The following is a 22,923-nucleotide window of genomic DNA, read 5'->3' on the forward strand; positions in this document are numbered from 1 at the left end:
ATATGGTTTCTGAAAAGCAAAATCATGTGTCACTAATCTATTAGAATTTTTTGAACATGTCAATAAAATAGTGAAGAAGGAGAACCAGTTTACATAATTTATTTAGATTTTGAAAAGGCCTTTGACAAAGTCCCTCACAAGAGACTAATAAAGCAAGCTCACTGGAGACCTCTGCTTAATGCGTAGACGCATTTTAAAAAACCAAACAATATATTAGGATGCATAAGGAATAGGATGAAAACTATACAGAGAAACTATAATGTCATTATAGTAGATGACTCAATTTCAGTCTCATCTGGAATACTGTGCACAGTACTAGTCATCCCATCTCTACAAGAATATTGCAGAATTAGAGGTGATGCAGAGAAGGGCAACAAGAATGACTTGAGGGCATAGGATTACTCTGATATGGAGAAAGATCGAAAAACTGGGATTATTTTCCAAAGGAAACAAATAAAAGGGAACATGATAATAAATGCATTGGAAAAGGCAGATCTGTTTTCCTCCATGTCTCATAACACAAGATAAAGGGTATAGTCAATTAAATTGAAAGGTGAAAAATTCAAAAATGGTAGTGGGAAGTACTTTTTCACACAATGTGTAATTAGATTGTGGGACTCATTGCCACAGAATGTCATTGAGGGCAGACCATATTAAGATTTAGAGAGATTGGATGGTTATATGGGTTACAAGACTATTCAGAGTTATAATAGTTAATGTTAGCTAAAAGAGTACTGGAAGAGAGATGAAACCTCATGTTCAAGATTTAAAGCAATCTCTACTTGGGATTAGGATGAGAAATTCATGGTGGCCAGATTAGCCCACATCTGCCTATTATGAGGTCTCTTTGCATCTACCTCAGAGGCGTCTTGTGCTTGCCACTGTTAGAAATAGGATAGTGGACTAGATGGACGTTGGGTCTGCTTCATCATGACAATGTCTATGTTCCAAGTGTGACTTCCTGCATTACTTAGGCCCTTGAACTTCTTCCAGTGATTCCTGAATCTAGCCCAACAACTTGTGACTGAACTAGAGTATATCACCTAGAGTAGCAGAGTTTAACAGCACTCTAAGTAACAAGCTGTAAGCCATTTGGATGGCACAAGTTTAACTGGTTCTACAAAATCCAAGAACAGAGGTGGCCAGAAAGTGAAGGGAGGGGTGTACATGAAAAATTTTACATAAACAAAAACAAAAATAATTTTCACTGAAATTTTCAGCTGAAAACTTCAACTTTTCATCAAAAAAAACTCCCCAACTGTTTCAGCTGAAAATTTCCAAAAGCAAAAAGAACAGGTTCTGGATGACAATTTGGGGGTGAGGGAGTTGATTTTCCTGTGAACAATCCATTTTTCTTGAGGAAAACAGATACTGTCTGTGAAAGTTTTTATTTAATCAAAAACCTGATTATCCTTTGGGAACAAAAAAGTTTGGAAGAAAAACTCACCCAGCCGTATGCTGGAGCTACGCTACATATTCTTGAGTGCCATCTGCTGACAATTTATCTGTTAACTATTTATAAATATGCAGATACAGAGCACTCCTGTGACATATTTCAAATGCCACCAGACATCCTCCTAGTTCAAAAGATATTGAAAATGAGGCTGGCACAATATAACTCATTATTTTTTAAATTCATACTCTCCCTTGATTAGAAAGAGAGAAATAACCTAGAAGTGCTCTAGTCTAAACAGGTCAACTTAAATGGGAAGGGGAGTATTTCCTGAACAGCTAACAAAACACGGAACAAGATGACATATGATGACTCAAAATAATTTCCTCTTCAATGTTTGCTATCAACTTGTATAGGCACCTACTATTTTATTTAATTTGCTGATATTCATAATATGTCCAATACCTTCTGTTAAAGTTAAAATAACTGAATTCAAAACTTCTTTGGTACAGAATAACTCAAATATTTTTTAAAATTTTCCCTGCCCAGCTTTTATAAGGATTCAGTATTATTCAGTGGAATTCACCCTGTCAGGGAAGGAAATCCACACATAACGGGGGATTTAAAAAAGCCATGCATATCTGTGCATGGCCATATATGCAGAGTAGCATATAGTGCAAAGGGAAAAATGTCAGTACCACCACTACTTGAACAAACTGGCTAAAAAAAAATTAGCACTTACCTCCTCCCGAGCACATCATCGGCGTACGCCAACAGGACCAGCCACAACTCTGGCTCATGGAGCACCAACCCCGTCAACCTCCAACAGAGGAGACAGAGGAAGCGTTCGATTGCCAGACCATACAGCTGGCCAGTTTGGTCAGGGTCCAGTTGAGCCTGACCAGACACTCCGCAAAGGCATAAAGCACCTGCAGAAAACCCACAAACTGGGGCCTGAAACCGAACGCCTGCAGAGTGCTCAGGAGATACTCAGGGTCCACCCTGTTGAATACCTTCTCCCAGTCCAGGGACAGGAGGGCAAACAACAGACCATCCCTACACCTGAGCTCCAGGAGATCCTGGACCAAGTACAAATTGTTAAAGGTGGCATGGTCCGGGACAGTGTAGGTCTGGTCGGGGTGGACCACGTCCGCCAGCACAGACCCCAGTTGCAGCGAGATGGCCTTCATTATGACCTTGTAGTCCATGCTGAGGAGCGAGATGGGATGCCAATTCCGAAGGCTGCAGAGGTCCCCCTTCCTCGCCTTGCTTCTGAACATGGCTCGCCTGCATGACTGGGGGAGGACCCCACTCCCCAAGGACTCGGCCCAGACGGTGACAAAGTCTGGGCCGGGGATGTCCCAGAACATGCGGTAGAACTCCATGGTCAGCCCGTCTATGCCCAGAGATTTATTAGTGGGCATGACATGGAGGGCTTCTGAGAACTTGGCCAGAGTCAGAGGTAGCTCTAGCTGGTCCTGGTTACCCCTGCTGATCATCAGGAGTTCTTCCTAGAGCACTTTACAGGCATCGGCATCAGTCAGATCCAGGGAGAAGAGGTTGGCGTAGAAGGCCCTGGTCCTTCCATGCATCTCCTCTGGATCTGTGAGGGGGCTGCTGTCTTCTGCCAAAAGTCAGGTGACATTCTTCTTAGCCTCCCTCTTTTTCTCCAGGGCATAGAAGAAGCAAGAGCCGTGATCTATCTCTTGAAGCAGACAGATGCGGAATCGAATGAACGCACCCTGGGCCAGATGGCCCTTGAGGACCTGGAGCTCCTCCTACTTCTCCCAGCATGCTCCGCAGAGGGATGGATCCCTGGGGCTGGTGGCCAGACACCTCTCCAGCTCCAAGACCTCCCACTCCAACTGCTCTCTCACCACATCCCTTTGCCAGCTGGCAGCCCGGGTATAGTTGTGTCAGAAGAGCGGGGTGCACAGCTTCCCCATATCCCACTACTGCTGAGTCAAGGGAAAGGTGCACCTCTGCCCTTGCCAGGCCAGAAGATCTCCTGGAAGGAGGCCACAAAGCCCACGTCCTCCAGCAAGCTGTTATTAAAATGCCAATAGGCTGGCCCCGGCCTCTCTGAGGTGAGAGAGGCCGTCACAGTCACCAAATGGCAATCTGAGAATGGGGCCGGCTGGGTGCCGGAGGAGTGGGCCCATGAAAGATGATAGTGAGATAAGTAGATGTGGTCCAACTGGGAGTGATGAGACTGATGTGCCTCCACCAGGACATAGGTGAACATTGACACATTGTTTGGGTGGTGGTCATGCCAGACGTCCACCAAGGAATGATGGTCAACAATCGACCAGAGGATGTCCGTGGTGGCTGGGCACTCCTCGGTCCCCGAGCGGTCCCACACTTCAAGGGTGGTGTTAAAATCCCCGCCCAGAACCAGGCACTCATGAGGCTCCAAAGAGCCGAAGAAGACAGACACCTGCTGGAAAAAGCGCACCCGCTCCGGACAGTCAATATAAACAAACTGTGTCGTGGCCCATCAGCAAATTACCCTGATGGGCTGCATGCGACTGTTCTAAAGCCTGGATGTGCCCCTTTTAACTCTTCTGCCCTTACATTCCTAGAGGATGAGTCAGCATTGCCATGCTGACCCCCAACTCCCTTTTTTCAGCAGCATCTGACCTTCTTCCCTTCCGGCACCATGTAGCACTGTTACCCTTCCTCCAGCAAACCTGAACAATGTCCCCCTGCATACGGTGCAGTGTAGTCATCCACCCTAGAGTATGACTGTGCCACATAAAACCTTTTTAGCAAAGTTTTTATAAACTATATTGGTTGTAATATAGATGGGACCATATGTGTCTGGGAAATTTGACAGCAAATGTGTTTTTTTTTTTTTAAAAAGTGAGATTGCAGCTAGCATCTCATTCCTCAAATATATGATGAAGGTATCCAGGTAAATTAGTACTGCTCTTGATAATATGTAGATGCTCAATCTACAAATGCACAGCAGTATCTTGCATTCACTTCTGTTTCTGTTCTTTAACACTCAAAATCACACTTTTCCAGGTGCAATCTTAAAAGCTTTAATAATAGAAGATCAGACTGTGGTTGCTTAATGAGACTTTTTTTTTCAATTGAAAGAGAAAAGTTTGCAATACCAAACATATCCTGAGCTTCACCTTTATTTTGTCAAGCCTTGAGGTTTCAGTTAGCCAATTTCTGTTTAATTTAATCTGAGATATATGTATGTAGGAAAGTCTTGTTTTGTGACTCCGAGCAGTTCTTTCAGGTAGGCACATACATGTGATTAATTGATATCTATTGTGACAGGGTCGAGCCAGATGGCTATAGCAGAGTAATTTTTGAAGCAAAAGATGTTTTTATTTGCATAACACACTTACAAAGTAAAAACAGCAGCATATGCAATGTGTAACACAGCAACCAATCACAATTGTTTACTCATTAGCTTCAGGGGAGGGAAGTGTTCAAGCTTGCCTGGGCCCAGAGCGGGGGGCTTCCTCGACTCTTGTGGTCTTGCACCCTTCCGAGTTACGTGGTGGTCCAGAGCAAGGGGGCTTCATCGACTCTCAAGGTCTGCCATCCCCTCGAGTTACCTGGCACCACGCCCGAGTGTCACCAACAGTTCCCTCCTCTGAAAGCACTCAACAAGAGGGGCAGGCTGTGGGGTGGACAATCCGGGGGGGGGGGGTGTCACATGCACCCACGTGTAAAAGGACCCCTCTAGGCTGGTGGTGTCCGCAGCAGCAATGGCTGGGGCTGGGGTCCCTTACTCTCTCCCCCAATCAAAGGGTCAGACAAAGGGACCCAGACGGGGACACCAAGCAGAGAACCTCAGACAGTGCCCACCGCTCCTCAAAAGCATCAAGGGAGTCGGTGGACGCCACCCAGAGGAACTCCGTCCGGATACGGGAACGGGCCGAGGATCGGAAAACGGCCCCACAGTCACCGGAAACTCCATCAGCCAACCTCCTCTCTCTGGTTTTATAGATGACCGTTTTAGCCAGGGCCAGGAGGAGATTAACTAGGAGATCCCGTGACTTTGTGAGGCCACGGATGGGGAGTGCATAAATAAAAAGGTGAGGGGAAAAATGCAACCAAAAATGTAACAGGAGATTTGTGAGGAACTGGAACAGGGGCTGCAGCCTGGCGGATATACGTGTGCCAGGGTTTCTCTTACACCACAAAAGGGACAAGTATCTGGGATGTGGGTGAACCGCGCCAAGTACGTGCCCGTGCTCACAGCTCCGTGAAGGAGCCGCCAACTGATGTCCCCGATGGGCCTCGGAACCAAGGTGGAATATAGGCTGGCCCACCGGCGCTGCTCACCCTCCAAAGGTGGCAGAAGGTCTCGCTACTTTGTGTCGGGGCGGGACACTAGGGTGAGGGTGTGAAAGGTGTGGAGTGCGAGCATGTATAGATGTTTCCTTGGCACGGTTTGGAAGCGTACCGGCTGCAGTTCATGCAGCTGGCTTGCAGTGAAGGAGTGGGGAGGGTCGATTGGATCTGTGGGTCAGAGGTCCAATTAAAAAGTCCGGTGGGCCTGGGGTAGAGGGTGGGCGGGGCGTGCCCTCGAGCAGGACCCGGTTGAGGTAAGCTCGAGCAGCGGGCGGCAAAGCGGCCTTCACCTCCTGAATTACGTGCCGGGGGGTATGAGGTCTGGAGAGCCCCATGCGCCGGGCGAGCATCAGGGGATCCAGCCAGTCTCCCCGGTCATAGTCCAGGAGGTCTCCGACTCTCGTGACTTCTGAGAGGATCAAGCTCTGGCGCACCAAGCAGGACTCCGCCACCTGCACCACTCCCATCGGTGGCCGCCATGGACCTGGTCGTTAAAAACAGTTTCCAAGTCCGGAGGAGGTCCTGGTAGAAGACCGACAGCCCGGAGAGGTCTCACGGAAGACTTCCTGGATGGAGATAAAAGAGCTGCCGGTCATATCGGAGCCCTTGGATGTGGTGCAGGATGGCGTGCACCAGTGTGCTCCACGCCGAACTGCCTGCACCATAGAGGAGCCTCTGTAGGGCCTGGAGGCGGAAGACTTGGACCTGAGTGTGTAGACACTTCAGGCCCTGTTCTCCTTCCTTCAGGGGTAGATGAAGGACCCCTGCAGGGGCCCAGTGTGTTCCTGACCAAAAGAACCCCAGAATCGATGTCCGGAGGTTGGTCAGGAAACCCGGGGCCGGGACCAGGGTGTTGAGCCGGTACCAGAGTTTGGACAGGACTAGTTGATTAAGGAGCAGTGCTCTCCCTCGGACGAACAGACATCGGAGTAGTCCCGTCAATTTCTGGAGCCGCTCTATCACTCCGCCCTCTAAATTTTCCCAGTTCTTTGGCGGAGAGGGATGTGTGGCAGAAAGGTAAACGCCGAGGTAGAGCAGCGGACCCGTGCTCCACCGGATGGTCTGAAGTGAGGGTGGGAGGGAGCTCACCTGCCACCAGTCTCCTACCGCCAAGCCAGAGCTCTTGACTCAGTTGACCCGGATGGAGGAGGCTGCCAAATAGATGGCCTGGCAAGCCTCCACCCATGCCAAGTCACCGGGGTCCTGGATCACGAGGAGCACGTCATCAGCATACGCCGACAGGACCAGCTGCAGCTCCGGCTCCAGCAGCACCAACCCTGTCAACCTCCTGCGGAGGAGACAGAGGAAGGGCTCCATCGCCAAAGCGTAGAGCTGGCCTGAGAGGGGGCACCCCTGCCGTACTCCTCGCCCGAAGCTGACCGGTTCGGTCAGGGTCCAGTTGAGCTTAACCAGACACTCTGCGGAAGCATACAGCACCTGGAGAAAACCCACAAACTGGGGTCCAAAGCCAGACACCTGCTGTATTCAGGCGGTATCCGTGGTCCACCCTATTGAACGCCTTCTCCTGATCTAGGGACAGGAGGGCGAACGACAGACCGTCTCTATGCCAGAGTTCAAAAAGGTCCCAAACCAGAAATAGGTTATCAAATACACTGCGGTCCAGGACGGTGTAGGTCTGGTCTGGGTGGATCACGTCCGCCAGCACAGACCCTAGCCGCAGCGAGATTGCTTTCACTATGATTTTGTAGTCCGTGCTGAGGAGTGAGACGGGACACGAATTTCGTAAATCGCAGAGGTCCCCCTTCTTCGGCAATAAGGCGAGCACAGCTCGCCTGCACGAGAGAGGGAGGACCCCGCTCTGCAGAGACTCGGCCCAGACGGTGACTAGGTCTGGCCGAGGACGTCCCAAAACACGCGGTAGAATTCCACGGTCAGCCCGTCCATTCCTGGAGACTTATTAGTGGGCATACGACGGAGGGCTTCCGAGAACTCGGCCAGGGTGAGAGGCAACTCTAGCCGGTCTCGGTCGCTCGCGCTGACCATAGGGAGCTCCTCCCAAAGCACTCTGCAAGCGCTAGGGTCTGTCGGATCCGTGGAGAAAAGACTTGCGTAGAAGGCTCGGTCCCTCCCGCACATCTCCGCTGGTTCCATGAGGGGGGTGCCATCTTCTGCCAGGAGGCAGGAGACGTGTTTCTTGGCCCCCCTCGTTTTCTCCAGGGTATAGAAGAAGCAGGAGCCATGATCCATCTCCCAAAGGATGAGAATGCGGGATCGAACAAAGGCGCCACAGGACCGATGGTCCTCGAGGGCCCGGAGCTCCTCCTGCTTCTCCCGGCATGCTCTGCAGAGGACCGGGTCTTCGGGGTTGGTGGCCAGACGCCTCTCCAACTCTAAGACCTCCCATTCCAACTGCTCTATCGCTGCATTTCTCCGTCGGCTGGTGCCCCGGGTGTAGTCGTGGCAGAAAAGCCAGGCGTGCACCTTCCCCAGGTCCCACCATCGCCACGCCGAGGGTAAGGCATGCCGCTGCCCTTGCCAGGCCAGCCAGAATTCCTGGAAGGACGTCACGAAGCCCTCATCCTCCAACAGGCTGTTGTAAAAATGCCAGTAGGCCAACCCTGAACTCTCCGCACAGAGGGAGGCTGTCACGGTGGCTAGGTGATGGTCAGAAAATGGGGCCAGCCGAATGCTGGAGGAGTGGGCTCGTGAGAGATGGAAGCATGATAAATAAATGCAGTCCAACCGGGAGTGGCTCAACCGATGCACTTGCACCCGGACAAAGGTGAACGTGGAAGTGTCATCCGGGTGGTGGTCGCGCCAGATGTCCACTAGGGAGTGATGTTCAACTATCTCCCGGAGGGTGTCCGCGGCAGCCGGGCACTGCTCGGTCCCTGAGCGGTCTCGCTCCTCAAGGGTGGTATTAAAATCCCCTCCCAGAACCAGGCACTCATGAGAATCTAAGGTGCAGAGGAAGGCGGACGCCTGCTGATAGAATTGCAGCCACTCTGGGCCTGATGTCGGGGCATAGACGTTAATGAGGTTAACCACGAGCCCCTCTATACAGACCCGAAGTTGCAGCAGGCGATGCTGCACGGCCTCGGCGACCCCTAGCACCTCGGGCCGCAGGTTGGGGGAGAACAGGGTTGCCACTCCAGCCTGCCGAATCGTGGCATGGCTAAAGTAGACCCTGTCCCCCCACTCCAGCTGCCAACTATCTTTGGCGGTTGGATCCGTATGGGTCTCCTGCAGGAAAATCACAGAGTACCCTCCCTCCCGAAGGAAGGAGAGCACCTGGGACCTGCGGAGAGCCATCCTACAACCCCGGGTGTTCAACGTTGCGATGGTGACAGGTGTCATGGGGAGGGCCGGGGGGATCCTCACTGGCAGGGATGCTCGCATCCCCCAGCGGGCCATGCGACAGTCCCTGACCCATCCCGTAGGTGAGTAATTGGTCACGGAAGACACAGACCCGCCAGTAGGCCGCGGCATCCTGCTTCCCCATCCCTTTACCTTCCCCCATGAGGGCTCTTTTGGCCCAGAGGATTTAAAAAAAAAAACCCCATCGCTGGAGAGCAAGCTATACCTTATTGCGGGAGCCACGGACATCCTCTAAAAACCTCTGCAGCTCTCCTCACAGCTCATGGGGGGGTGGGGTTATGGTTTCCCAGTTGTTCCCCTGCAGAGCCCTTGGTGCAGCCCCGTGGCCCACTAAAATGGGCAAGCAGGGTGCGGACCCCCGATGGGGTGCCTGATGGGCTGGAGCTTTTAGGCCCGCCTCAAACCCTGGGGCGATAGGGGGCGGTGGAGGGAAAATAGCAGCCCCTAATGGGTTGGGGAAGGAGAACACAAAGGCCGCTCCCTGGGGGTCATTGGTTGGAAAAGGGAAGGGGACAGCCCCGGGGGCAGCAATAACATCTCAGGAGGTAAATTGGATAGGGGTAGGGGCAGAGGCAGGGGCAGAGGCGAGGTTCTGGGTTTCGGGAGGCAAGCAGCTGGATGGTGGCGCCTCCCGATCAGGCTCGAGGGTTAAGGGGGCAGGAAGAGAGCACTCAGTGATACCAGGTGCGGGCTCTATGGTGGATTTAGCGGCTACAGCATCAGGAGGTGGATTATCTTCTGTTGGGCCCCCGCCTGGGAAGGAAATCAATTGTTCCGCACCAAGGGGGGGTGCCCCTGGCGGCTTGTGTCCCGGCTGCGTGGCGCCAGCTGTCACCTGAGCAGGCTCGGTGGTCATCAGCAGGGTGTCATCAGCAGCCAGGATGATGGAGGAGTACAGGGGCTCCTCGGAGGTGGGAACAGAAACAGAAGTTAGGGGGAGGGAGCATGGGGAAAAGAGGGGTGGAGTGAGGTCGCTGAAATCGAGGTTTGCTGGCAAAAAGTCGTCCTCCCCCTGGGTGACCGGGGTCAGATCTAGGGCCTCGATCTCCTCGAACATGGAGGAGAGGACACGTTCCGTCACCCCAGGGTTCTCCCCACTGGCACCCACCACGACGGTTGCCTCGGGGTTCATGGGGGCTTTGGGTAGTCTCAGGACAGAAGGGACTTCCTTGAGGGTCTCGGAGGGGAGGGTCTCCCATGGAGGGGAGACACTACCTTCCAGTGCTACCACGTCTTTCCTGGCTGACACCGGTGGATGGGATGCACTTGTGGGCAAAGCGGATGGTTCGGCATCGGTGCCCCCCTTCCTGGTCTCCCGGGGGACCTCCACCTCAGGTAGATGAGGCAGAGCTCGAGCCTTCCGCTTGCCTCGCTTCCCCTGGACTAGGGCCCAGCGCTCCATGGCATCATCTGGGGGATGGTTAGCAGGGGTCTTATCAGGGGGTAAAGACAATGGCTCAGGGGCTTGCGGTGGATGTTGGGGCGGCATAAGGGAGGGAGGATTCTCCCTGGGGCAGGCTCTCTCCCATGCCTGGTGGTATCTCTGCCACACCCTCCTCCATAGGCCCCGCCAGATTGTCAGCAGCGAGGGCGGGGTTCTCCCTCTCGTCTGGGCATTGTAGGGGAGGTGCCCCTTGGGCCTGAGCGGGAGAAGTGGTCGTCCGAAGAGGAGGTGGGGCGGGTTCTTGTACCGGGCGTCCAGGGGCGTCGGCAATGACGGGGCCAATGTCCTGCTGGGTCTCAGGGATCCCAGGTGCCCCTCCTTGCCGGGCTAAGGGGCAGTGTCTCCGGACATGCCCCGACACCCGGCAGAGGTAGCACCGGGCTTCCCCTGTGGAAAAGTACACCCGCTAACGGGCCCCCTGGTGGGGGACTAGGAAGGACCCTTCGAGCACCACTCCGTCACACGCCACCGATGGCAGTAAAAGTTGCGCTTGTTGGCAGAAGGAAAAAATGTGACAGAGGGTGGGGTCTTTGCAGCCCAACGGGAGAGGGCTGATAACAGAAACAGGTTTCCCCAGGGTGGAAAGGGCGGGTAGCAGGGCAGCACTGGGGAGAAAAGGAGGGACAGAGGTCAGGACCAGGCGGACGCCCAGGTCCTCTAGCAGCTCTGGGGGGACAAACACCCCCCCACCGCCAGGCCCCTCTCCACTGCTGCCTGGACAGCAGCCTCCGATGCTAAGAAGAAAACGACCTTCCCATACATTTTGGAGGCCACCACAATTGCCGAGGGCCCCACCACCCTCGCCAACGCCCGCACGTAGGTCTCCACGTGGGGCGAGGTGGGCACCAGGAGGCATCGGACTCCGTGCTTCCTTGTCATGGTGGGGAAGGAGCCCTGGCCGCTGTTGATGGAGGCGGTAGGTGGGAGAGATGATGAGGCGGCAGGCGGGGGGGCTGCCGCCGCCCGGATATACGTCCTGGGGGCTGAGGGAGGGATACCCGCAGAGCCAGTGGAGTGGGTAGTGGGGAGGGATGCCGTAGTCGGTGGCGGGGCCGCAGCAGTGGGGATGGCCCCTGCCACGGAGGGCCTGGTGGTTTTAGCGGGGCCCTTCCCCTTCTTCTTGCCCTGGCCTTTCCCACCGGCTGGGGGGGCTCCCCTAGAGTCTGGGGAGGCAGTGGGTATAGCAGCAGTGGAGGTCACCCCGGTGCCCTCCATTGCCGATGCCCCAGTGGGGGCGGTGGCAGGTGGTTAACTGGAGTTGGGGTCAGGTAAAAAAGGACAGACTGTGGGGTGGGCAGTTCGGGGGGGGCCGCACATGAACCACCGTACGCTTGTCCAGAGAGTCCTGTTTGGTTGGTTGGTGCTTCTGGCCCACACAGTGGAATCAGGGCGAGCAGCTAAGTCCAGAGGCAGATGTTAAACAGCCAGCAATGACGATGGAGGGAGCAGTGATGAGGATAGTAGTGTGTGTGTGGGGGGACACACAGATGGATCGGGGGGCAGCTCCGTGCCATACCCCCTGTGTCCCTACAAACACAGTCACGACACAGTCAAGGTCTCCCCCCACACGAGAGCACAATTCGAAAGTTACTCGGTCTTGGGCCCCCTCCACGGCGATTTGTAGATTACCCAGGAGGTGTTTCTCCGGTAGACGGCTGTTTCCCTTCCTTGTCCGGGCTTTCTTTTTCGCAGCACCAACATTCCAGGGATGCCAGAGCAGGTGATAAGAAATTCTCTCAGCCAGAGATGGGTCCACAAACAAACAGCAAGCAGCTGGGTCTGGGGGCTGGGTCCTTCCACTCCCCCCCTCCAGGGAGCGGGTCAGCATGCCCCCCCTCTCTCAGGGCGGGGGGTTTCAGCTAGAGCGGCAGCAGCGTCCGAGGGTGGGCTGGGGGCAGGGCTAATAGCCGACCAGCACTCTAGCAACAGCAGAGAAAGAAAAAAAAACAAAAAGAAAAGAAAGGGGGAGAGCATCTGGCTCGGTTGTGGGGGAAGCCAAAGCAGGGGCAAAAAGCAAGAAAAGCCCAGGCCAGAGGGCAGCAGTAGGAGAGCAGGCTAAGTAGGTCCCTTTTCCCTGGGTAAGGTAACAGGGAAGGTTTTTTTTTTTTTTTTTTTAAAACAGAAAAGAATTTTATTGTGTAACACTTACAAAGAGTTACCAATGAAAACAAAACAAACTATGCAACAAAACAACGCAAACAGAAGGTATAACACAGCAGCTTTCAGGAGGGAGAAGTGTTCAGGCTAGCCTGGGCCCAGAGCGGGGGGGCTTCCTCGACACTCGTGGTCTTTCACCCTCCTGAGTTACCTGGTGGCCTAGAACGGGGGGGCTTCCTCAACACTCGTGGTCTTCCACCCCCTCGAGTTACCTAGTGCCACGCCCAGTGTCACCGAGACACTCCTGAGAGTGCCCGGCAAGATGGGCATGGCTGTGGGGTGGGCGGTTTGGGGGGGGGGGGTAGACACCCATGTATTATAGGACCCCTCCTAGATGACAGTAATGATGGTATCCACAGCGGCAACGGCTGGGGCTAGCGTCTCTCGCTCTTCCCCTCAATCAAAGGGTCAGACGGAGGGAACCAGACAGGGTCACCGAGCAGAGAACCCCGGACAGCGCCCACCGCTCCTCAAAGGCGTCAAGGGAGTCGGTGGACGCCGCCCAGAGGAACTCCGCCCAGATACGTGAATGTACTGAGGATCGGAAAAAGGCCCTACAATCACTGGACGCTTCATGGGCCAACCTCTCCCCTCTGATTTTATAGATGGCTGTTTTAGCCAAGGCTAGCAGGAGGTTAACCAGGAGATCTCGCGATTTTGTGGGGCCATGGATGGGGAGTGTATAGATAAAAAGGTGAGGGGAGAAATGAAGCCAAAAGCGCAATAGAATATTTGTGAGGAGCCGGAAAAGGGACTGCAATCTGGCACATTCTAAATATACGTGCGCCAGGGTTTCCCTCACATTACAAAAAGGGCAAGTATCCGGGATGGGGGTAAACCGTGTCAGAAACACGCCCGTGCTCACAGCTCCATGAAGGAGCTGCCAACTGATGTCCCCGTCAGGCCTTGGGACCAAGGTGGAATACAGGCTGGCCCACCGAGGTTGCTCACCCTCCAAAGGTGGCAGGAGGTCCCGCCACTTTGTATCGGAGCGGGACACCAGGGTGTGGGCGTGAAGGGTGTGAAGCGTGAGTGTGTATAAATATTTCCGTGGTGCGATTTGAAAACTGACTGGCTGCAGTTCATGCAGCCGGATTGCAGTGAAAGGGTGAGGGGTTTGTTGGGATCGGCAGGGTAGGGGCCCAATGGAAAGGTCCGGCAGGCCTGGGGTAGAGGATGGGCGGTGTGCACCCTCACGCAAGGCTTGGTTGACATAAGCCCGAGCAGCGGGGGTCAAGGCGGCCTTCACCTCCTGAAGTACGCGCCGGGGGGTACGAGGGCTGGAAAGCCCCATGCACCGAGCGAGCGTCAGGGGATCCAGCCAGTCTCTCCGGTCGTAGTCCAGGAGGTCTCCGACCCTTGTGACTTCCGCCAGGACCAACCTCTGGCGCACCGAGCGGGACTCCGCCACCTGCACACAGAGTTGGGGATTGTGTAGCAGGGGCTCCGTGAGGAGATCTGCTCCCGTGGTGGCCGCCACGGACCTGGTCGTTAGAAACAGTTTCCAGGTCCGGAGGAGGTCCTGGTAGAAGACCGGCAGCCCGGAGAGGTCTCGCGGAAAACCTCCCAGACAGAGATAAAAGAGCTGCCGGTCGTATCGGAGCCCTTGGAAGCGGCGCAGGAAGGCGTGTGCCAATATGCTCCACGTTGAACTACCTGCACTATAAAGGAGCCTCTGCAGGGCCTGGAGGTGGAAAACGCGGACCTGAGTGTACAGACACTTCAGGCCCTGCCCTCCTTCCTTCAGGGGTAAATGAAGAACTCCAACAGGAGCCCAGTGCATTCCTGACCAAAAGAACTCTAGAATCAATCTCCGGAGGTGGGTCAGGAAACCCGGGGCCGGGGCCAGGGTGTTGAGCCGGTACCAGATTGTGGACAGGATTAGTTGGTTAAGCACCAGTGCTCTCCCTCGGAGGGAGAGACATTGGAGTAGCCTCGTCCATTTCCGGATCTGCTCTCTCACCCCGCCCTCTAAATTTTGCCAGTTCTCCGGCGGGGAAGGGTGCGTAGCAGAAAGGTAAACGCCGAGATAGAGCAGTGGACCCGCACTCCACCGGATGGTCTGAAGCGCGGGTGGGAGGGCGCTTACCTGCCGCCAGTCTCCCACCGCCAAGCCAGAGCTCTTGACCCAGTTGACTCGGGCAGAGGAGGCTGCTGAATAGATGGCTTGGCATGCCTCCACTCGCACCAAGTCGCCCGGGTCCTGGACCACGAGGAGTACGTCATCGGCGTACACCGACAGGACCAGCCGCAGTTCCGGCTCCCGCAGCACCAACCCTGTCAACCTCCTACGGAGGAGACAGAGGAAAGTCTCGATCGCCAGAGCGTACAGCTGGCCCGAGAGGGGGCACCCCTGCCGCACTCCTCGCCCGAAGCTGACCGGTTCGGTCAGGGTCCAGTTGAGCCTAACCAAACACTACGCGGAGGCATACAGCACCCGGAGAAAATTCACAAACTGAGGTCTGAATCCAAATGCCTGCAGAGTGCTCAGGAGGTACCCATGGTCTACTCTATCGAACACCTTCTCCTGATCAAGAGACAGGAGGGCTAATGACAGACCATCTCTCTGCCCGAGTTCCAAAAGGTCTTGGACTAGAAAGAGGTTGTCAAAAATGCTGTGACCTGGGACAGTATAGGTCTGGTCTGGGTGGATCACGTCCGCCATCACGGACCCTAGCCGCAGCGAGATTGCTTTCGCTACGATTTTGTAATCCGTGCTAAGGAGTGAGACGGGACGCCAGTTTCGTAGGTCGCGGAGGTCCCCCTTCTTCGGCAGCAAAGCGAGCACCGCTCGCCTGCACGACAGAGGGAGGACCCCGCTCTGCAAGGACTCAGCCCAGACGGTGACTAGGTCTGGGCCGAGAATGTCCCAGAACGCACGGTAAAACTCCACGGTCAGCCCATCCATGCCCGGAGATTTATTGGTGGGCATGCGACGGAGGGCTTCCGAGAACTCGGCCAGGGTGAGAGGCAGCTCTAGTCGGTCTCGGTTGCCCACGCTGACCGTGGGGAGTTCCTCCCAGAGCACCCGCAAGCGCCAGGATCGGTCGGGTCCGGGGAGAAAAGGCTTGTGTAGAAGTCACGGGCCCTCCCACACATCGTCTCCGGATCCGTGAGGGGGGTGCCGTCTTCCGCAAGAAGGCAGGTGACGTGTTTCTTGGCCCCCCTCGTTTTCTCCAGGGCATAGAAGAAGCGGGAGCCGCGGTCCATCTCCCGAAGGAGGCAGATGCGGGACCGAACGAAGGCACCTCGGGCCCGGTGGTCCTCAAGGGCCCGGAGCTCCTCCCGCTTCTCCCGGCACGCTCCGCAGAGGGACGGGTCCTCGGGATCGGCGGCCAGGCGCCTCTCCATCTCTAAGACCTCCCGTTCCAACTGCTCTATCGCCGCATTTCGCCGTCGGCTGGTGCCCCGAGTGTAGTCACGGCAGAAGAGCTTGGCGCGCACCTTCCCGAGATCCCACCATCGCCGCACCGAGGGAAAGGCACGCCACTGCTCTCGCCAGGCCAGCCAAAACTCCCGGAAGGACATCACAAAGCTCTCGTCCTCCAACAGGCTGTTATTAAAGTGCCAATAGGCTGGCCCCGGTCTCTCTGCATGGAGGGAGACCGTTACAGTGACTAAATGATGATCGGAGAATGCGGCCGGCCGAATGGCGGAGGAGTGGGCCTCTGAAAGATGGAAACGGGATAAGTAAATACGGTCCAACCGAGAGTGGTGTGACCGATGGGCCTCCACCCAGACAAAGGTGAACCTGGAAGTGTCATCTGGGTGATGGTCACGCCAGACGTCCACTAGGGAGTGATGTTCGACTATTCCTCGGAGAATGTTCGCAGCGGCCGGGCTCGGCTCAGCCCCTGAGCAGTCCCGTTCCTCGAGGGTGGTGTTGAAGTCCCCTCCCAGGACCAGGCACTCGTGCGAATCTAGGGTGCCGAGAAAGTCGGACACCCGCTGATAGAATTCTGGCCGCTTTGGGCTCGTTTGCGGGGCATAGATGTTAACAAGATTGACCACAAGCCCCTCCATACAAACTCGAAGGTGCAGCAGGTGGCCCAGCATGGCCTCAGTGACCCCTAGCACCTCGGGCCATAGGGTGGGGGAGAACAGGGTCGCCACTCCAGCTTGCCAAGTCGTGAAGTGGCTAAAGTATACCCCGTCCTCCCACTCCAGCCGCCACCAGTCCTCTACGGTCGGGTCCATATGGGTCTCCTGCAGGAAAGCTACAGAGTACCCCCCTTCCTGAAGGTAAGAGAGCACCTGGGACCGGCGGAGAGCCATCCTACAGCCGCTGGTATTCAGGGTTGCAATAATAAGAGGCGTCATGAGGAGGGCTGGGGGGGGTGAGGGTTTCTTGTTGGTGGGGGTGTTTGTGGCCCCCGGCGGGTTGCGCAGCAACCCGTGACCCATCCAGTGGATGAGTAGATTGTTTCGGAAGACGCAGGCCCACTCGTAGGCCGCAGCACCGCGCTTTCCTTGCCCCCTGCCCTCCTGTATAAGGGCCCTTGTGGCCTGGAGGATTTGGTCAAAGTCCCCCCATAGCTGAAGAGCCAGCTGTACCCTATTGCGGGCACCACGGGTGTGTTCTAGGAACTTCCGTAGTGCATGCCGCAGCTCATGGGGGGGTGGGGTTACGATTTCCAGGGTATTCCCTGGTGGGGCTCTGAATGCAGCCTCGTGGTCCACTAAGGCAGGTAGACAGGGTGCCGACCACCGACGGGGCGTCTGACAGGCTCGGGTTATTAAATCCATTTCACGCCTTGGGGTGGAAGGGGATGGCAGGGAAAAAATTGCAATTCCTAATGGGTCGCGACTAGAAAGTGCAAAGACTGCTCCCTGGGGGGAATCTGCAAAAGGCGGGAAAGAAATAACCCCAGGGAAGGCATTAGCATTGCAGGAGGAAGGGAATTGGGCAGGGACAGGGGTGGGGACAGGGGCAGAGGTAAGGCTCTGGACTTCATGAGGCGAGCAGCTAAAAGAAGGTGCCTCCTGAGCAGAGTCGAGGGTTAAGGGGTAAGGGAGGGGGCTCCCAGTGACGCTAGGCGCTGGCTCCGTGGTGGTCTTGGTGGCCATGGCATCAGGTGGTGGATCACCTTCTGCGGTGCGCTCGCCCGGGAAGGCAATTAGCGGGAGGGAGCATGGGGAAAGGGGGGCTGGAGTGAGGCTACCCAGATCGAGGCCAGCCGGCAGTAGATCATCTTCTCCCTGGGTGACCGGGGTCAAATCTAGGGCCTCAATCTCCGCATACATGGAGGAGAGGCCAACTCCTGCTACCACAGGGGCCTCTCCTCTAGGGCCTGCCTCAACGGTCGCCTCGGGGTTCAGGGGGGTTCGGGTGGTATCCGGGCAAAAAGAGCTTCCTCAGGGGTCTTGGAGGGGAGGGTCTCTCGTGGAGGGGGGATTCTGCCCTCCAATGCCAGTCTGTCTTCCCCTCCCGACACCAGCGGATGGATCTCACTCGTGGCCGTAGCAGAAGGCTCGATATCAGTGCCTCCCTCCATGGTCTTCCAGGGGGCTTCCGCGTCGGATGGGTGTAGCGGAACTCGAGCCTTCCGCTTGCCTCGCTTCCCCTGGACTAGGGTCCAGCCCTCCATAGCGTCGTCTGGAGGTTGGTTAGCAGGGGTCATGTCGGGGGGCGGAGGCGATGGTTCAGGGGTTCGGGGGGGTAACGGTAAGGCAGCATGAGGGGCGGGGGGTTCTCCTTGGGGCGGGCCCTCTCCTATACCCGGTAATATCTTTGTCACACCCTCCTCCATAGGTTCTATCAGATTGGTAATAGCAAGGGTGGGACTCCCTTGCTCGCCTGGGCGTTGTAGGGAAGGTGTTTCTTGGGCCTGGATGGGAGCAGCGGTGGATCGAGTAGGAGGAGGGTTGGTTTCAGGTGCCGGGCGGCCAGGGGTGTCAGCAACGACGGGGCCGATGTCCTGCCGGGTCTCGGGGGACTCGGGTGCCCCTCCCCCCTGGGCCAAAGGGCAGTCTCTGCGGACATGCCCCGCTGAGAGGCAGAGGTAGCACCGGGCCTCTCCAGTGGAGTAAAAGACCCGATAGCGGGCTCCTTGGTAGGGAACTAGGAAGGACCCCTCAAGCGCCTCTCTGTCATGCACCGCCACCGGCGGTAGAAGCTGCACTTGCCGGCAGAACGAAAGGACGTGACGGAGGGTAGGGTCCTTGCAGCCCAACGGGAGAGGGCTGATGACAGAGACAAGTTTCCCCAGGGTGGAGAGAGCGGGTAACAGGGCAGCATTGGGTAGAAAGGGAGGAAGAGAGGTGAGGACGAGGCGAACGCCCAGGTCTTCTAGCGGCTCTAGGGGGACAAACACCCCCCCCACCGCCAGGCCCTTCTCCACTGCCTCCTGGGCGGCAGCCTCCGAAGCTAAGAAAAAAAGACCTTCCCATACATTTTGGAGGCCGCCACAATAGCCGTGGGTCCTACCACCTTCACCAACGCCTGCACGTATGTCTCCACATGGGGCGAGGTGGGTACTAGGAGGCAACGGACACTGTGCCTCCTGGTCAAGGTGGGGAATGGGCCCCGGCCGCTGGTGATGGTAGCGGGGGCAGTGGGTGGGCGAGATGACGAGGCAGCAGGCAGGGGGGAGCCTGCCATCGCCCGGGCATACGTCCTGGGGGCCGGGGGAGGGACGTTCGCAGAGCTGGTGGAGGGACCAGCAGGGGGGGGACGCCGCGGTCGATGACGGGGCCACAGCGGTGGTGGCAACCCCTGCCATGGAGGGCCTGGTGGTTTTAGCGGGGCCCTTTCCTTTCTTCCCGCCCTGGCCTTTTCGGCCAGCTGGGGGGGGTCCCAGAATCTGGGGGGGCGGTGGACATAGCAGTGGCAGTAATCGCCCCAGTGCCTCCTGCTGCCGGTGCCCCAGCGGGGGCGGTGGCAGGTATTTTGACAGTAGTGGTGGGTGGGGGGGCTCGGAGGTTGGGTGGAGGGGGCGGGGGAGGAACAACTGATATTGGTAAAGGAGCCTTGCCCCTCTCATTCCCCGCCATTGTGAGCAGGGAGAGACTGGGAGACACCGGAAGGAGCAGGGGGCAGGGGGAAGAAGATTAACCGCTCCTCTCTGCTGGGCTGCAGGTGGGGGGGGGTGTTACCAAATGGGTTGGACTGGAAGGGGGGGGGAAACAGGAATCGGGGTCCAGTGATAGGGGCAAGCTGTGGGATAAACAGTCCGGGGGGGGGGGTGGACCCACGCACGTTTGTCCAAAGAGTCTCGTTTGGTCGGCTGTTATGTCCAGTCCGAAAGGCAGAGTTCAAAGCAAACAGCTGGATCCGAGGCAGACGGCAGGTTGCCAGCAGGGACGGATGGTGGGGGGGCCGTGACAGTTGTAATAATGTTGGGGGGGGCACCGATGGATCGGGGGGCAGCTCCATGCCACACCCCCTGTGCCACCACAAATGCAATTAAGCCACAGTCAGACTCCCCCCACGAGAGTATAATTCAAAAACTTACTCAGTCTTACGGCCCCCTCCACGATGATTTGTAGCTTCCCTGGGTGATTTCTTCTGTCTGCTATCTTCTTCTTCTCCAGCTGTGTTGGCTGTGTTCCAAGGCTTTCGGCAGGCCGAAAAAAATTGCAGAAATAAGCTGACAGCAAAACGGCTGGGTCTGGGGGCTTCCACTCCCCTCTCCGGATAGCGGGTCGGCAATCTTCCCCCCCCTCCTCCGGGGATTTCAGCTGAGGCAAATAGCTGCGCCCGGGAGCAGGCGTGTTGGGGGGTGCTGGCGGCAAGTTGGCAGCTGACCAGCACTCAGCGGCAGCAAAAAAAAACGGCAGAAAGACAAAACAAAACAAAAAGGCGTCTGGCCCAGTTGGGGGGAGACTAAGGCAGGCTCAAAAAGTAAGAAAAATCCAGGCCAGGGGGCTTTAGGAAAGAATAGAAAGCAGATAGCTAAGGAGCAAGCGAGGGATGTCCCGTTTCCCAACAGGGAAGGTTCGAGAACAATCAGGAACCTTCTGGAGATAATTAAGACAGACAGGCTGATTGGCTGCAGGTGTTCTAATCAAGAAGCTGCTGGAATTAATTAAGGCAGGCTAATCAGGGCACCTGGGTTTTAAAAGGAGCTCACTTCAGTTTGTGGTGTGCGTGTGAGGAGCTGGGAGCAAGAGGCGCTAGGAGCTGAGAGTGAGAATGCGGACTGTTGGAGGACTGAGGTGTACAAGCATTATCAGACACCAGGAGGAAGGTCCTGTGGTGAGGATAAAGAAGGTGTTGGGAGGAAGCCATGGGGAAGTAGCCCAGGGAGTTGTAGCTGTCGCACAGCTGTTCCAGGAGGCACTCTAGACAGCTGCATTCCACAGGGTCCTGGGCTGGAGCCTGGAGTAGAGGGCGGGCCCAGGTTCCCCCCAAATCCTCCCAACTCCTGGTCAGACACAGGAGGAGTCGACCTGGACTGTGGGTTCAGAAAAACGGCCAAGCTGAGGGCTGCCGTGAAGCTCCAAGGTGAGCAAATCCGCCAATAAGTGCAAGACCCACCAAGGTAGAGCAGGAACTTTGTCACAGTATGTATTAACAAAGAGTGCGACATGATATTTTAGAATATGTTCCAGCAATTAATAACTGGATCACCCAAGCCTGACCATACTGAACATCCTGAAAGAGTCTACTTAATGTTATGCTCTGCCATCCCAGACTTCTGTTCTTCAAGTTAACCTCGATGTTACTTCTGCAACATTCTTCCTTACCTTGGAGTCACATGCAGGAGATCAAGGAATAGCTTTCCTCACAGTTCCTCTCCAGCTCAGCCATATCTTCACTTGACCTTAATCTTCACCAGTTGTTCGTTATTGATTATTCACTCAGAGGTTTTCAAAGCTGACTTCTTTGTGGAAATTAATTAAAGGCTTGTAATATATAGGGGTTTCCTAGAGACTAATGGCTTATCCACTCCATATTTATAAATAGTGTTATATAAATACACCTCACTTTGTTCACAATCAAGGGACCTGCTATTTGCAAAGGCCACAGGAATCAGTGTAAAGAATGAACTGGTTCATTATGGGTAGCTTGCTTTTCTGACCTATCATGTCCCACATCTAATGTAAATGAGGGGGAAAAATGAATGTAAGATGCTTGTATTGTACATGCACCTCTGTGATTGTTATGCTTCGGTCAGCATGACACTGAACCAAGCTATTCCTGAAGACTTTCAGAACAGTGTGATGGTCATCATTCACAGACAATGTGGAGTGCAACTGTATGTGAAGGAGTATAGTTATTTCTAAACCAGTAGTAGCCTTATTTCCTTTGTATTATATTTGATAGGAGTAGATCATTCAAAAATTTCTGGTAGGAGGTGGGTCAAAGGACCAATTTGATATTGGATGCTAATTTGGAGCCCTCTTTAATTTTTATTCTTGGATATGTTCCTGATACCTGGTGATAACTTGATAGCGGGGCTGCATGGTTCCAACATGCAACTTTGGTCACTAAAAAGCTAATCTTGCAAAAATGGAAAAATCTATCCCCACCAAATATTGATGCATGGCTCAGCAATATGGCTGACCTCGCAGGTAACTAATGACTGGCATTCTGCAGAAGGGGAATGCCCAAAAAATTAAAAGCAAATTGTGCTGACTTTTTAGAGGTCTATGATTAATGTACACCCTGAAAATAGACATGTTGCTTCCCCTCCCCTCCCTTTATCTTACCATCTTTATTTACTTTGTGTGTGATGATGAACCTGCTATTTTGGTATATTTGCTGTATTTGGAAAAAAATAATAAAAATATAAATACAAAGGAGTAGATCATGCAAACCTTGCACTTTATTGTTTTTACAAGAATGGTATAAAGTATTCATGTATGTATACCTCTATATTATTTGAATTCAAGTCTTTTGTGAGGTGAAAAAAATCCAGTTTGCTTTAAGAACTGATTGGCTCGGATGGTGGCCAGAAGTTTAAACTTCTGTTCATGTTCCTTCCATGGGCGGGGGAGGGGGCGGAGAGTACATCTAAAACCATGCATTTTTCAAATGAACTTTCAAACTGAGTGGGATTGTAACATGTAGTTGGACCACACCGTGTTGAGAAGTGCTTTGTTCCCTTTGCAGAATGTAAATGGTGTGTGATAGTTACAGAACAAATATTCAAGTTAGGGGCTGGATTGGTACTAAAACTTATTTAAATGTAACCCCCCCCCCATTATCTTACCATGTATCTGATGTCGAATATAAGACACCTTTCTCTCACTGACACCCCTGGGCACTAGCCAAAGGATAACCCAGCTCACCAACAGGGAACGGGAGAGAAACAAGAGAAGGAGACAG

Source organism: Lepidochelys kempii, chromosome 3, assembly GCF_965140285.1.
Source record: "Lepidochelys kempii isolate rLepKem1 chromosome 3, rLepKem1.hap1, whole genome shotgun sequence".
NCBI lineage: Eukaryota > Metazoa > Chordata > Testudines > Cheloniidae > Lepidochelys > Lepidochelys kempii.